Consider the following 15,460-nt stretch of genomic DNA (forward strand, 5'->3'; position numbering starts at 1 on the left):
ATACAATCATTATCTTGATTAAAGGACTAGCAGACAACATTGTTGCTATAAATTTTGGATTATGATCTCCTAAAGATATGTGCAGTAAAGGCTCATTTCCCCATGGTGGTGCTATTGGATGGACTTGTACCTCATGATAGTCCTTAGGTCAATTGGGTTATGACCTTGAAAAGTGTCTTACTTACATTTTTATTGTTGTGATCAAACATTATGCAACGTCCTTTAATTTCCGAAGACATACATTAAATAAATGTTTCTTTGTTTTTAAAAAAGCTTATTATATGCTGAAAATATGTATTTTGTACCACTCTCCAAGTTTGAAGTTTGGTCTTTTAATAAAAAAGATTAACATATACATACAAAAATGTACAGATTATATTTATAGAGTGTTCTACTAATTTATACATACAAAATGTGCTTTTTTGTGGACAAACACTCAAACCATTTGGGCCAAGAAACAGACTACCTAAAACTGCAGCACGAACGTATAATAGAATGCTTTCAAGCTCTGGTACCCACTCAAAACTGGCTTCCATTTGTGGAAAAGAAAAATAGTATTGGAGCAGTATCAAGAGTAGAAAATACTGATTTCAATTCCTTAGCAGATCTCTCTGGCATTATATGCTTAATTCCTTGTGGTGGGAATTACAATAGTCAGTAACTTGTTCTTTAAGAGATACCCAGCATTTTGTGGGTTCCTCAATTGCCAAAACTTATAAATATTAATCAAGCCTTTGACAAGGTTTATCTATCATCCTCTTTGAATACATTTTTTTATCAAGGTATCCATTATACATGTGGTATCTTCTCCATGTAGTTCAAGTAACCATGGCATATTCAGAGTTAAATGTTGATCTTATTATCTAAATTATGTATAGAAAGATCACATATCTTAAGACAAATTACAAAAAGTAAAAAAATTCATAGGACTTTGTATTTTTACCTATTCCAAATGAATTTTTTGTTTGTTTGGTTTTCGAGACAGGGATTCTCTGTGTAGCTTTGGAGCCTGTCCTGGAACTCATTCTGAAGCCCAGGCTGGCCTTGAACTCACAGAGATCCACCTGCCTCTGCCTCCCGAGTGCTGGGATAAAAGGCGTGTGACACCACCATGTAATCCAAATGAAATTTTACAATTTATAGTATGCTTTTGGGATACATATAAAATTAAACACTCTGAATACATCTGTGCCATCAAACCATATACTTAAGAACATCTCAAATAGTTTAAGAAAGAGGCAGCATCTGTTATAAGTGATGTAAATTGTTTGAGCTTATAGTCATCTACTATCATTATGAAGGATTAGCTTTCACAGGCATTTCATAGTGAAGTAAATGAATATCACTGCTGTATTCTATAGTCCTATTGGGGTAACAATAATCTGAGGCATATTTTTGCATTATGCTCTACACTTTCTAATTGACTATTTTTTTGTGTGAAAGTCAAAATAATGTGTTAACATATCTTAAATGCTAGGATATATTGACTGCCTTTGAGTGTACTTTTCCTGTGGAGATGAACCAACATCATTTCACTTCTGATAGGTCACCAAGAAGAGACCACAGAAACATGTTAACTCAAATATACCTTGGATAAACAATGAGTTAATTAGCATTCCTTATACAAATGTGGGTGAAAAGTCACTTACAGGAACAGAGGCAACTAATCATTGGCTACATCACTGAAGGAAATCCCATTCCTTCGTCAGCAACCATTAACTATCTCTGTATATCCTTGGAGAAGGCTATGTCCTTATGAGACCTTTCTTCTTGTAATCATTAACTCCATAAATCCTCAGAGATGCATGGCTTCATGACACTCTCATGATGAGAATATAATGTTTTAAACCTCAGAGCCATAAATTCTCTCATTCTGTCTGTCTGTCTGTCTGTCTGTCTCTGTCTCTGTCTCCCACCCTAGACTCTCTCTCTCTCTCTCTCTCTCTCTCTCTCTCTCTCTCTCTCTCACACACACACACACACACACACACACACACACACACACACATACACACACACACACACACACACATTATTTAATAAACTCATTTACCAACATTAGTCTCATACCTGCGAATCTTCGAACCCTGTAGTTGCTTGGTCCTTGAAACTACAAGCCTCAAAAACTGGAGTTATACAGTGCCTGTCTTATACCGAAGAGGCCAACAATTGGTGCCTCAAAAGTCCCAATCTGGTGCAGGAAACCTTGAAGTCTCCCAGAGAGCTACTGTTTCTTAGGCAATGGTAGAAGCCTGAAAATGCTGGTCTTGGTACCAGTGAAGGAATAAACAGCATCAGCAAGAGGGTAAGTCAACTTGGCAGTAAGAAGAAAGTTCAACTTGTCAAGAGGCAGAGGCCAAACAAGCAAAATGTGAATAATCCTCCTTCTGCCATGCATTTTCTAATCTGGGCCGCTACTTGAAGGGGCCACCCACCATTGGTCTGTGTCTTCCCATAGCAGTTAAGGCAATCAGGACAATTCTTCAGTTGAGGTTCCTTTCTCGGGGGACTCAAATTTGTGGCAAGTTAACATTAATATCAACTGTCACAAATGTACATTATTTTCAGAGTTATGTCATTTCTTCCAATTTCTTAGCATTATATAAAAATGCCTCCCTTGTATAAGCATGCAAATGTCAGAGAGTAAGCATAAGCAATTACTGCATATTTCGCAGTCAAAATAAAGTTGTTTTAAAATACTTTTTAAGTTTCATTATTATATCATTCATGCCACTGTTACATACATACATTTCCATAAATGTAGATATTGTACAATGTGGATTTTATACGGGACACTTGGTGTGTGGAAGGAAATGCTGCGCACCATGAATAAGTACTTATCTCCAATATGAACAACTGTAGTGATATATTGTGTCCCCTAAAAAACTTGCCTGGGGATGAGAGGACACAGCTAGCCACTAGATTAGACAGAGAGGCCAGACAATGGTGGCACACGCCTTTCATCCTATCACTGGGGAGGCAGAGCCCCGTCTGGATCTCTGTGATTTCAAGGCCACACTAGAAACAGAGCCAGGCAGTGTGGCACACATCTTTAACCCCAGCACTTGAGATTTCACGCTTTTGTTTGGGAAGCACGCATACCTTTAATCCCAGGAAGTTACATGGCTGGGCAGAGAAAGGTACATAAGGCATAAGGAAACAGGAACTAAAGCAGTTGAGCTGAGATCCTTTTGGGTGAGGACTCAGAGGCTTTCAGTCTGAGGAAACAAGATCGGCTGAGGAGTTGGCGAGGTGAAGTTGGCTATGGTTTGCTCTGCTTCTCTGATCTTTCAGCTTTCACCCCAATATCTGGCTCTGGGTTTTTTGACCATCTAATATTTGGACAACAAATAACTTAAATCACTCAAAGTAAATTGAATCCTCTCACATTCAAAAGAGTGACAAAATTCTGGGGCTTGTTCTACCACCAGAAAGGCTTCTCTTACCTGCTTCTCTCTGGTCAAGTCGGTTGATTTTAAAATGAGGAGTTGTTTTTGAGTGTTCTTAGAGTAAACTTCATGTCTATTCAAACATAGTCATCTACTTTGGCAAGAAACTTTGAGATCACGTCCCTATCTGACTTCCTCAGAACATAGGGAAAGTCTTGATACACTGTAGAGTATAATAGTCATGTTTTAGGCTCTGAATGCTTGACCTGCCTTTCACAATGTGTAACATCCATTCTCCAAGGGAACTTGGGAGATTACAATTAAACATACCATATGTTTAGCTTGCTGCACTTGGAATTAAACTTCTTTAAAAGTGAAAATAGTGGCTTTGGAAAATGTTTTATACACTCACATAGGGTACTTCCATTCAAAGCCTTTACTTTATTTTATTTGATTTTATCTTATCTTTTAATTTGGCTATAAGTTAGGTTTCATTGTGGATTTTTTTAAAGATTTATTATTTCTTTTAATTGTATGTATGTGTGGATATCAGTATAGGGGTATGTGCACATGAGTGAGGTTGCCTAGCAGTATCAGAATAGGGCATCAGAGCCTTTAGAACAGTGGTTCTCAAGCTGTGGGTCATGACTTTTCATGGGGGTCACCTAAGACAACTGGAAAACAGATCTTTACAATTCATAACAGTAGCAGAACTACAGTTATGAAATAACAACAAAAACAATTTTATGGTTGGAGGCCACCAAAAGATAAGAAACGATGTTAAAAGGTCACAGCATTAGGAAAGCTGAGGACCACTGCCTTAGAGCTACATTTACAGGCAGTTGTAAACTACATGACATTGGCACTGGGAACCAAACTCTGGTGCTTAACAAAACCAACAAGCACTTTTAACCTCTGAGTCATCTATGTTTCTTGGCCTTCATTATGGCTTCTTCATTGGCACTCAGGACATACCCCTGTCCCCTCCACACTCCCTATCCTCATCCCCATCTGCACTCAATTTGTTCTATACTTATTACTCCCCTTTCCAATTTAGTCCTTTTCACGCTTTTTTTGCCCTCTCATGGGGCTCTTTCCTAGTGTCCTGTCATTTAGACACAGCAGATGTGATTACACACAAAAGACCTGTACAAGATTAGGCTCATTAGCATTCCATCAAGAAGAAAGACATTGTGTGGCCTCCACCTCCCCTCATAGACAGTTAATATTTTCTGGGGAGAGGGGGTGGTATTCTTATCACACTCCCAAATGCTCCTCAAGGAGGTATAGGCAGTTAACAGTAGTGAGGAGGGAGGAGGGACATGAAGTCCCACTGCTCCCTGATGATGCACAGGCAGTTGGCAGTTGCTGGGGGAGGGGAAGATATTTTCTTAAGAATTATAGCCACCAGAAAGGGCCCAGGACTCTGTAGAGAACTCCTCACCCATGCTCCTATAAGCAGGCCTGATTTAACTCATTAGATCATCAAAAAATAAAAAATAACAAATCCATAAAAGTAGAATAAAACCAGTCAGGAAGAGGGAGGTGATTAGCTGAAGATAAGGGACAAGATAGGATCATTGGGGTGAATATGGTCAAAACACAGTATATAACTGTGTGAAAATAATACAATGGAGCATATTATTATGTATAATTAATGCTAATTTAAGTAAGCAAGAACTCTTAAAGGAATTACCACTGACATTTTGAGTACATTCTTCAGGATTTTATCACATTAAACTTAAATGGAGGATATTTCAAGTGTTGATAGTTTTTTGTTGTTTTTAATTATTAGTCCTTTGAGATGTACATATAATGTATTTTGACCATATTCAATCCCCTCTCAAACTCTTTCTAGATTCACCCACCTTCCCTCCCCACCCAATTTTGTGGCTTTTTATCCCATCAAGTCAATTTTGTGCCATCCTTACACTTTAAGCATTGACAGTTTTCCTAACAGACTATAGCTTTTAATGGGTATTGACAATTTAAGAATGCAATTTTCTTTTGACAGTAGAGTGGAGTTTCTATCAAGGTGAATTTGTTCATGGGGAGATGGAGACATGGATCACTGTTGAAACATTACATATTCTACCTGATCTTATACAGGTTTTGGAAAATATATAGGTTTTCCATATATCTTTAGGGGAATTTCAAGAGACCTTAAATTTGTGCCCATTTTCCTCTATAGCCTTGTTTTACTAATTTCACTGAGAATGATATCTATAGTTCTCCTCAAAATGCTCTCAATGCTCTCAGAAGTCCAGCTCATTCAGATGAATTACTTTTAACATTATCAACTGTATTAGTTAGAACTACTCAGAGAAACAGAACCAATAACTTATATGTTACTATGAAAGTAAACAGGTAATTTTCAAGGCAAGGAGTCCTGTAGTCTGCTTGTTATCTGTAAGCTAGGAAATCTGGAAAAAATTCAATCCAAGTCTGAAAACTAGAGACCCAAGGAACTGATACTGTAAGTCCTGATCTACAACCGAACACTGGGAGTAGCAGTGATATTTGTTATCAGAAGAAGATGGCTATCTCAGCCAAATTAAAAATATACTTTGTCCTTTTTCCATTTATTGTGTCTGATTAGGATTCCATTTAAATACTAATAAAGTATAAAACATATTAAAAATATTGATGAAGGTTAAGTAGGTTAATTTTTTCAAAAAGATACCATGGAAGAACTTACAACTACAACAAGAACAAATTTAAGTGCCATCATAAACACTTTAGTCAATATGATAAATTACTGAATAAGAGTAGCTTTCAGCCGGGCGGTGGTGGCACACACCTTTAATCCCAGCACTCGGGAGGCAGAGGCAGGAGGATCTCTGTGAGTTCGAGGCCAGCCTGGGCTACCAAGTGAGTTCCAGGAAAGGTGCAAAGCTACGCAGAGAAACCCTGTCTCGGAAAAAAAAAAAAAGTAGCTTTCATCACAAAGGCAACATTTATAATTTCATACTCTCAGGGAATATGTGAATTACCATTTAGTTTTGGAACCAACAAAACTTTTAGGGACTAAAAATAACCAGTGGATAACAGAAGTACACCTATGATAAAGAATAATGGTATCAAGGCATTGTCATATTCAACACAGTCCTTGAATTTTGTCTTTGAAACAAATACAAACTATTTTATTGTTTCTTGAAAGTTAGAATTTATGTGGTGGTTGCTCCAATAACTAAACAGTCCTACCATATAGCATCTATACCACTACTAAATATATACCCAAGAAATTCTAAATTATATACTAGAGAGACTTGCACATCCATATTTATTGCAACACTTTTCACAAGAAACAGGTTATAGACTAAGACTAGGTACCCATGAACTGGCAATTGTACAAAGAAAGTGTGGTACAAATTCACTGTGGAATTCTGTTCAGCCATAAAGAAGAATGAAATTATATCATAAGAAAATGGATTCAACTAGAGACTACTATATTAAGCAAAATAACTCAGGACTCATAAAGGCAAATATCACAAGTTCCCTTTTCTGTAGATTCTAGATTTTGCATATGTAGACAAAACTCTTTATAAATGAACATATAACATTAAAATACATGTAAGAGTGTCTGGGGAAGAATAGATTCTAGTGAGAGGAAGAGTAGGAAAAATAGAAGGATGTATAGGGATAGATACATTTAAAAGTACATAGTATCCTAGAATGAAAATATTTTGATGAATCTCGCCACTCTGTATAATTAATATACAAGAATACTAGGGCCGGGCGTTGGTGGCGCACGCCTTTAATCCCAGCACTCGGGAGGCAGAGCCAGGCGGATCTCTGTGAGTTCGAGGCCAGCCTGGGCTACCAAGTGAGCTCCAGGAAAGGCGCAAAGCTACACAGAGAAACCCTGTCTCGAAAAACCAAAAAAAAAAAAAAAGAATACTAACCAGTATTAGAAATACTAAGCGATGTAAAAGTATGTGTCAAGCATCAAAACTTAACATTGTCCATTAAGTAAATACAGAGTTAGAACCTTTCTTTCTACTTAGGGATGTATTGACTCAAAGGTAATGTTGATTTATGAACAGGCCCTGTGCAGGTCAACACAAAATGAACTCAGTGGTATTTTCAGCTATTTTTTGCCTCATATTTCCTTGTTTGGGCATTCTTTTACCTTACTGGTCCTTTGTTATATATTACAGTTTCTGATTTGGGGGTTTTATGCTCTGTGTGTGTGTGTGTGTGTGTGTGTGTGTGTGTGTGTGTGTACATATGTATATTTATATCTTTCTTGTGCTTTTTTTGTCTTTATTTTAATTTGAGTTGTTGGTTTTTGAGAGCGAAAAAGAGAGAGGGAGAGAGAGAGGGAGAGAGAGAGAGAGAGAGAGAGAGAGAGAGAGAGAGAGAGAGAGAGAGAGAGAGAGAGATGTGGCAATAGATGGGAGGGGAGATGGGGAGGATGATCTGGGAAATAACGAAGAGGAAAGTAATCAGAAAATAATGTATGAAAAATATTTTCAATAAAAAACAATCTACACTTCATTTTATGGTCTGTATTGTCTCTCAAATATATCTATTTGGAATATCTTACAAAGTTACTATCTCCTTCACTTCCAGTTCATGCTGAGTAATCATTATCTTTATCCTGACTACTAAAGCCCTGGTGGAGACTGTGTCTACATTTTAGATACTGTTACCATGTTGAACTTTGAATTGTTTTTTCAAATACAATATCCCCAGCATACTGCCCTTCAGATTAAGCAGATATTTACAGTGAATGGCTAGGGAAAACAAAGGAATACAGTTACTGTGTGAATTAAGTGATGGCCTATAATGAATAGTCAGATATAAGCTATGTAATCATAGGGAGTAGTAAACTTTTTTTTTTATTTTACAACACCATTCAGTTCAACGTAATAGCCACAGATTCCCCTGTTCTCCCCTTCTTGCCCCCCAGTGGGAATGAGGGGTGGGCTGGGGGGAGGGGGAGTAGTAAACTTTTTTCTTGAGAATTTACATTCTTCCAAACCAAAATTCCCTCCAAGTTTTCTAGCTAAAGTTGCTTTTCTATAGAAGTTATGAAGTTTGGCTTAATTGGCTAATTGATCAGAGGCATCCAAATTTGTCTCTTACCATCCTCAGTTATAAGGACCGGCAACTATGACCAAACAAGTCCATTAACAAACTTCCTACATTTCTATTTTCATTGCTTCAGACTTCTCACACTTGTGAACATGTTAAAAATACCCTTTCTCACTGGTAACCTAATTTCATGACTTTTGCAAACAGCTATTTGAACCTTTTGAGTGTGACCACTATCAAGAGAGGTGACAACCTTCATCTTACACCACTCACTCTCTTAGTCACAGCTTTTAAGTGATCAACTAAATCATTAAACTAAATTAATATTGCACTGATCACAGAGGTACCCTTCCAACTAGATAATAATATGTCCCCCTATTTAAAGGACTTTCTCAACCACACATAAACAAGTTAGGAACTATAGTATTAATTATATAAGTGACAATGCAGTGCTGGTTATGATTGAATATATACTGCACTATAGAACTATATAATCATTTGGCCTGCTGAAATAAACTCAGAGACCGTGTCAATTACTATCTTCTCAAGTCATTAATAAAAGTAAATAAATCCCTGAAATTCAGCTGCACTACTAAATCTACAAAATGAACACAAATTATGAGTGGTAGTTTTGTCTATTGTCTTTAAATGAAAGAAGAACTATAATGGAGAACCATTTTATTTCTTTTGTAAAACCATGGAAGTAAAATATTGCTTAAAAGAGGATTCACAGCATAAACATTTTAAGGTAAGAATGTCCTACATGCTAGGAAACATTCACAAGTAGAAAACACTCAAGGATGCTTCAGATCCTTGTATTATAACCCCGTCATATTATGTAATTGTTAAGATCCTTGTTTTATAAGGACACCATATTATCTGATTGTTCTGTACAAAAATATAGAACTTTATCATTTCATTTGCTAAATACAGTGTATTTTAGATACTTTTAAGGGTTAAACTTTATGACTAAGTCTTTATGCCTCTAGTGTATTTTATTGTAGGGAAATGTAAGCTAAAACACACCTAACAACATAACCAATAAAGGCTTTTTAAAGTAATTAGCAATTACTGAATTAATACATTGACAGCATAATTCCTTATACATTTAAATGATAGCATCAACTTAATAAAAATACATTAATTCCTATAGTTTGGATAAAGACACTATTTATTAACAATGCTGAGATGGAGTCCAGGAAGTTTTCCATAACATGAGAATTCTGTTGCTGAGATGCATTTCTGGGTGCTACAGGCCATGTTGCCCTTATTAAAGTAACATTCCATTATATTTAGGATAAAAAGAAATAGAAATTAATACTATTATATGTATTATAAAAATAAGTATATATTTAAGCTGTATTTGATTATATAAATATGGTATCTTTGAAAAATTAATTTTCCAGTTGCATATATATGTTGGTTTTCAGGACCAATATAAAAGGAGATTGAATAATGGATACTTATATCCAGTACCAATGGGCACCAAGTAGAGTTACATAAGAAGAATAAGGTCAAATGTTCCCTAAAGAATAAAGTTTCCCATTTCTAAGAGATACTGTTTCACTTCCAGGTATTCTGGTTCTTACAATCATTTTGTCACCACTACGTTATTGTTCCTGCAGCCATAGATGCAGGCGATATGATAGAGATGTATCAACTAGAGCTGGGCTCCTCGAGATACACTGCTCTCTGCATTGTGGTCACTTGTTGATTTCTGCAGTGGCCTCCATTTGCAGTAAAGGGAATCTTCCTTGACGAGGGATGGTAGCTACACTTATTTGTGAGAATAAGAATAAGATTTAGCCCAGGTGGCCTCAAACTTGTGATCCTCCTGCCTCCAACTCCTTCAGCAAATCCTACCACCATGTGCCACCAGGAAAGGGGGAGGTGGGTTGGGGGAAAGCTGGGGGCGTGAAAGGAGGGAAGAAAGGAGGAGCTGTGGTTGGTATGTAAAATGAATAAAAAAAATCTTAATAAGGAAAAGAGTAAGATTTAGAATGTAGTAAGATATTATGCTGACCTAATAAGGTGGTGGTAGTGCATTCTTTTCTCAGGTCCATGATATCACTAACCCTGGGAAGCTGGCTAGGTTTTCAGCACTAGACATGATTTCTTTGTTTAGTTGGCCTTAAGTCCAATTAGACAGCTGTTATCAACAACAACACGTGAGCACCACTTACTGCATCTTTACAAATATTCTGCCATGGTGTCTATTGTGGTTCACACACATGCCTGGAACTATGTACACTAATAACTGCTGAGGAGGGGAGGGAGGAGGAGAACTAGCCTCTCCTGGGGATGACCTCCCTAAATGGTTAATACAAACTGGTATGCCTTGAAACCATATACACACAAATAACAATAGATTCAGCAGGCAGTATTTACATGTTTGTATATACACACAAAAAAAACCAATAAAAACTATAATAATTGAAGAAGAGGCCATCAATTGAGAGTGGGAATACATGGAAAGAGTTGGAAAGGGGAATTGGGAATGACTGGAAGGAGGAAAGAAAGGGGGAAAGTAATGTAATTATATTTTATTTAAAATATTAAAAAATAAAAAGAAAATAAAACAGTATCCCTAGTTCATAATAAGATAACACATTTTACAATAAAAACTGGAAGAATGTCTAAAGAAATTGCTGTGTGGGTAAATTAATTACCATCTAAGTGTAAGGAATAAATTTCAGATTCCCAGCACCCACATAAATTCCAGGCAATATGTGGAATTCTTGAAATCACACAGATTGCCCAGGGAAAACTGGTTGGGCACATTACCTAAATCAGTGAGCACTAGTTTCAATATAGAAGGTGGAGAAAATTGAAGAAGATGACATCAGCCTCTGTACTCCTTGCACACACGCACATTCACATTCATGTTCACATGCACACATGCACATACACACTCATGTTCACATTCACATGCACACGTGTACATACACATTCAGGTTCACATGCATATACACACTCATGTTCACATGCACACATGCACATACACATTCAGGTTCACATGCAAATACACACTCATGTTCACATGCACACATGCAAACATAAATACATATCACAATATAAACAAATAAAAATCAATAAAATTGGCCTAGGCATCATGATGCTGACATTACCCCAGCTCTAAAGAGGGAGAAACAGGTAGATCTCTGAGTTCCAGGCCAACCTGGTCTACATAATGAGTTCCAGGAAAGCCAGGGCTATGTAGAGAGTAACTATCATAAAACACATAAACAAAAAAACAAGAATAATAAATAAATAAATTCAGAGACAAATAGAAAAATATAATCTGGAAAAATAGAATCAGAGGGATATAAATAGGAAAGCAAGCAGTTGAAGTATCCCTATTTGCATAGGATAATATCATCATACTTGTGAGAGATCCGAAAGTCAACACAAGGAGAGTCCTAGAGATGATAAATTCTTTCAGGAAAATGAAATCACAACATCTACATACAAAAGTCAGTAGCCTCTCTATACACCAATAGCAAAAGTACTGAGAAAGAAATTGGGGCCCAACTCCAGCAGGCCCTCCCTATGAACCCACATGCCACTCCTGCCAGGGAAGTAGGTAGGCTGACTCCAGACCTTCACCTCTCCTTTTGCTCCTCCAAGTACAACCCCCAGCCTCATCCCAGCTCTGTAACAGACCACCTGTTGCAGTTTCCCTTTCCTTTCTGACCCCAACCCCCAACAGATCACAAAGATTTTTTCCCACAACCCTCCTTCACACAGATCAAACCATGATCCCATGATTGGCAGCAATTTCCTGATCACACCCCAGCTGAGCAGACCAGGAAAACAGGTGAGCCAACTGAAGACCTTCACCACTCCCTGCTCCTCTCCAAACTCAAACCCCCACTCTCATCCACAGCTCAGAAACAGGGCACCTTCTACACCCTCCCCATCCCCCAAATCTCCTCTTCACTTCCCTCCTCCAACTCATTGCTTTATCCTACCCCAAATCCAGCAGGCACTCCCTGCTAACACCCAGGTCACTCCTGCCAGAGAGGCATGTAGGCTGACTGCAGTTCTTCACCTTTCCCTCTGTTCCTCCAGGTCCAATCCTCTTGTCTCATCCCCAGCTCTGCAGCAGAAAACCTGTGAAAGCCTCCCCCAACTCCATCTGTAGTTGATTCCACAGAACTTCCTCCCCTCCTCCTCCTCCCCTCCTCCCCTCCTCCTCCTCCCCTCCTCCCCTCCTCCTTCTCCCCTCCTCCTCCCCTCCTCCCCTCCTCCTCCTCCCCTCCTCCTCCCCTCCCCCTCCCCTGCTCCTCCCCTCCTCCTCCCCTCCTCCTACTCTCCTCCTCCCCTCCTCCTCCCCTCCTCCTCCCCTCCTCTTATTGCTTTATCCAAACCCCCAACTTCAGCAGACACTCCCTGCAGGCCCACTTTAGAGAGAGAAGCAGGTAGCCTGACTGCAGCTCTCCACCTCTCCTCCATTACTCCAGATCCAAGCTCCATCAGTCTCATGTCCATCTCTACAACAAACCTTCTGGGAAGAACTCTTTTCTCAATCTGCTCCCATTCCAAGGAGACTAAATGAGCAAATTCCAGTGGAACACTCTGCTTTCTTTCCACCTGTGAACCCCCTCAGAAGACTAGTGTATCTTCACTCTCAAGTGTCAGCTCACAATACTCAGAAACACATTTTACCTGGAAACCCCTATGGCCAAACATACCAGTTCCATAGAAAATTGACTCCCAGTAAATATGCAGCCACCGTACTCTCCTAAATACCAGAGGAAATAGAAACCAAGGAACAAAATACCTACATCCAACAATGACAAAACCAGATGATTTGCACCTAGATCTATAATCTTCCCAATTCTGGATGCCTAGATGCCAGGGAAAACAGACAATAGCAGCAAGGATGGCATGTCTCCACTAGTGCCAGCACCCCTATCACAGCAGGCCCTGAATATTTATTTCAACATAGCTGAAACAAAAGAAAAACACCTTTAAACAGCCTATATACATGTGACAGATGTCCTTAAAGAAATCCTGGAAAATGCAAACAAACAGTGGAAGGAAATAATAAAATGTTAAAAACCTGAAAATGGAAATAGAAGCCATATGCCATCTCTTTGTACATTTCTCTCCATTTTTTATGGAAAGTCATTGCTAGGTATTTGTAGTGTTCCTTCAGGATTAGTATATTGATCAGAATATTGTGACATGCAGGTGTATACTTTTGCTTTTTTGTTGTTCTGTTATCTATGGTTTAAAGTTTCCTACTTGGAATATGTCTCTTATGTTTGCATCCTTGGCTGGGTTTGAGGACACTAGATAATGAAATACAATGTTCATGTTTGGTGTTTATTTTTGTCACCTAGACATTGCAACCTGTAGTTTGTTTGGTGAATGTTTGTTAATGATACTTTGGATCCAACAAATGTGTTTTCAGTAGTCAATGTCCAGGTTACTACCATGTATAGATCATGGACATTTGTTTTCAGTGGTACTTACTGTATTCATAGTATCTATTGCCTCAGATGAAAAGTCATGTTTTTAGCTTGTAGCAAGTTATGATCTTGATTACTTTGAGCTCAAATTTATTTCCATCCCAAGTAAGACTCCAAAAATTTAAGCACAATCACATTCCCAAATTCTATGAATTTTTTATCTGATGTCAATACCTGTTTAAACAGTTAGTTACTCAAAGTGTTATTGTGGGGCAGAGCTTGGAAATAGTACCTGGCTGAGGACTTTATTTTTGTCTATAGTAGTCCTGATCCTAATACATTGCACTACCTTCAGTTGATTTTTTTTTGTCTAATCTCCTATGTGTTTTCATTCACTGTATGCACACTGATCCTACTGCCTGTGCTTGCCTGCAGTCATATACTTGATTCAGGCTATATTTTAAATGTTTGAAAGAAGTCACTGATAATTATCTTCAAATGTCTACAATTTCTTTGGAATTTAATGTGTTAAGGTGCATTTTGCCATTTGATAGCTACAAATGAATTATTAGACTCTCTTTTCCCTTATTCTTTATTTCCATGTTACATATAGATTTGGCATCCTTTTACAACGTAAACAAAAAATAGAATTCCAGTTTATCCTTTTCATATTAGTGTCCAAAATAAACAGAATACTAACCTGTAAAATATAAGCATAAATATCAACATGATAAAGTACAACTGAAGACACATTTGACTATCAATTATTGTATAAATTGTCAATGTGGCAACAAACTACAAAATAAATGTTTGAAAGTACAGTGGTAAGTAGCAAAAGTAGCTACCTGTGGTGATATTGTGTTCCCCCAAATATTATGCACCCTAATAAACTTATCTGGGGTCAGAGAACAGAACAGCCACTAGATACAGAGGCTAGAAAAGGGTGTCACTCACACCTTTAATCCTAGCATTCCAGAGGCAGAAATCCTTCTATTCAAGAATACAGCCAAGTATGGTTACTCATGCCTTTAAACCCAGAAAGCCAGCCTTTAATCCCACGGAGTGATGACAGAAAGTCAGTGTTTTGAAATCTTTGAAATACTTATTTTTATTGCATTTCCTGTTCAATTATTCATTTTTTTTTGATGCCTGGTCAAGGTTCCACTCTGTGGAAGCCAAAAGGGGGCCTTTAGGAGGATACATTAAGTCAGGGGGGGATGGAAGATTATAGGAAAAATTAGAGTGTCAGACTTTGGTGATTGAAAAGGCTTAGATAGGTAGGAACAGAGAAATGTGAACTAAATTGGGGGTTAGGGAGAGAACCCAAAGAAAGGGTGGATGAAACCTGTATCCAAGCCTATGATCCCTTAAACCAATTAAAATATTGTTGGAGGAAGAGTAAAATTCATGGGATCAGAAAATAAAAGGATGTATAAGGGAGTTAAAAGATTAATGGAGTGTCAAGAGAATGAGGGAGAAGAGGGAATATTGTGAATAAAATAAAATAAAACCCTAATGATAAAGGTGCCACACAATTTAGCTAAAGACACAGAGAAATCCAATTCTAATCATCGGAAAACTAGCTTCCTGATGGCTAGCTTCCATAGTGCCAGA

This window comes from Peromyscus maniculatus, chromosome X (assembly GCF_049852395.1).
Source record: "Peromyscus maniculatus bairdii isolate BWxNUB_F1_BW_parent chromosome X, HU_Pman_BW_mat_3.1, whole genome shotgun sequence".
Taxonomy (NCBI): domain Eukaryota; kingdom Metazoa; phylum Chordata; class Mammalia; order Rodentia; family Cricetidae; genus Peromyscus; species Peromyscus maniculatus.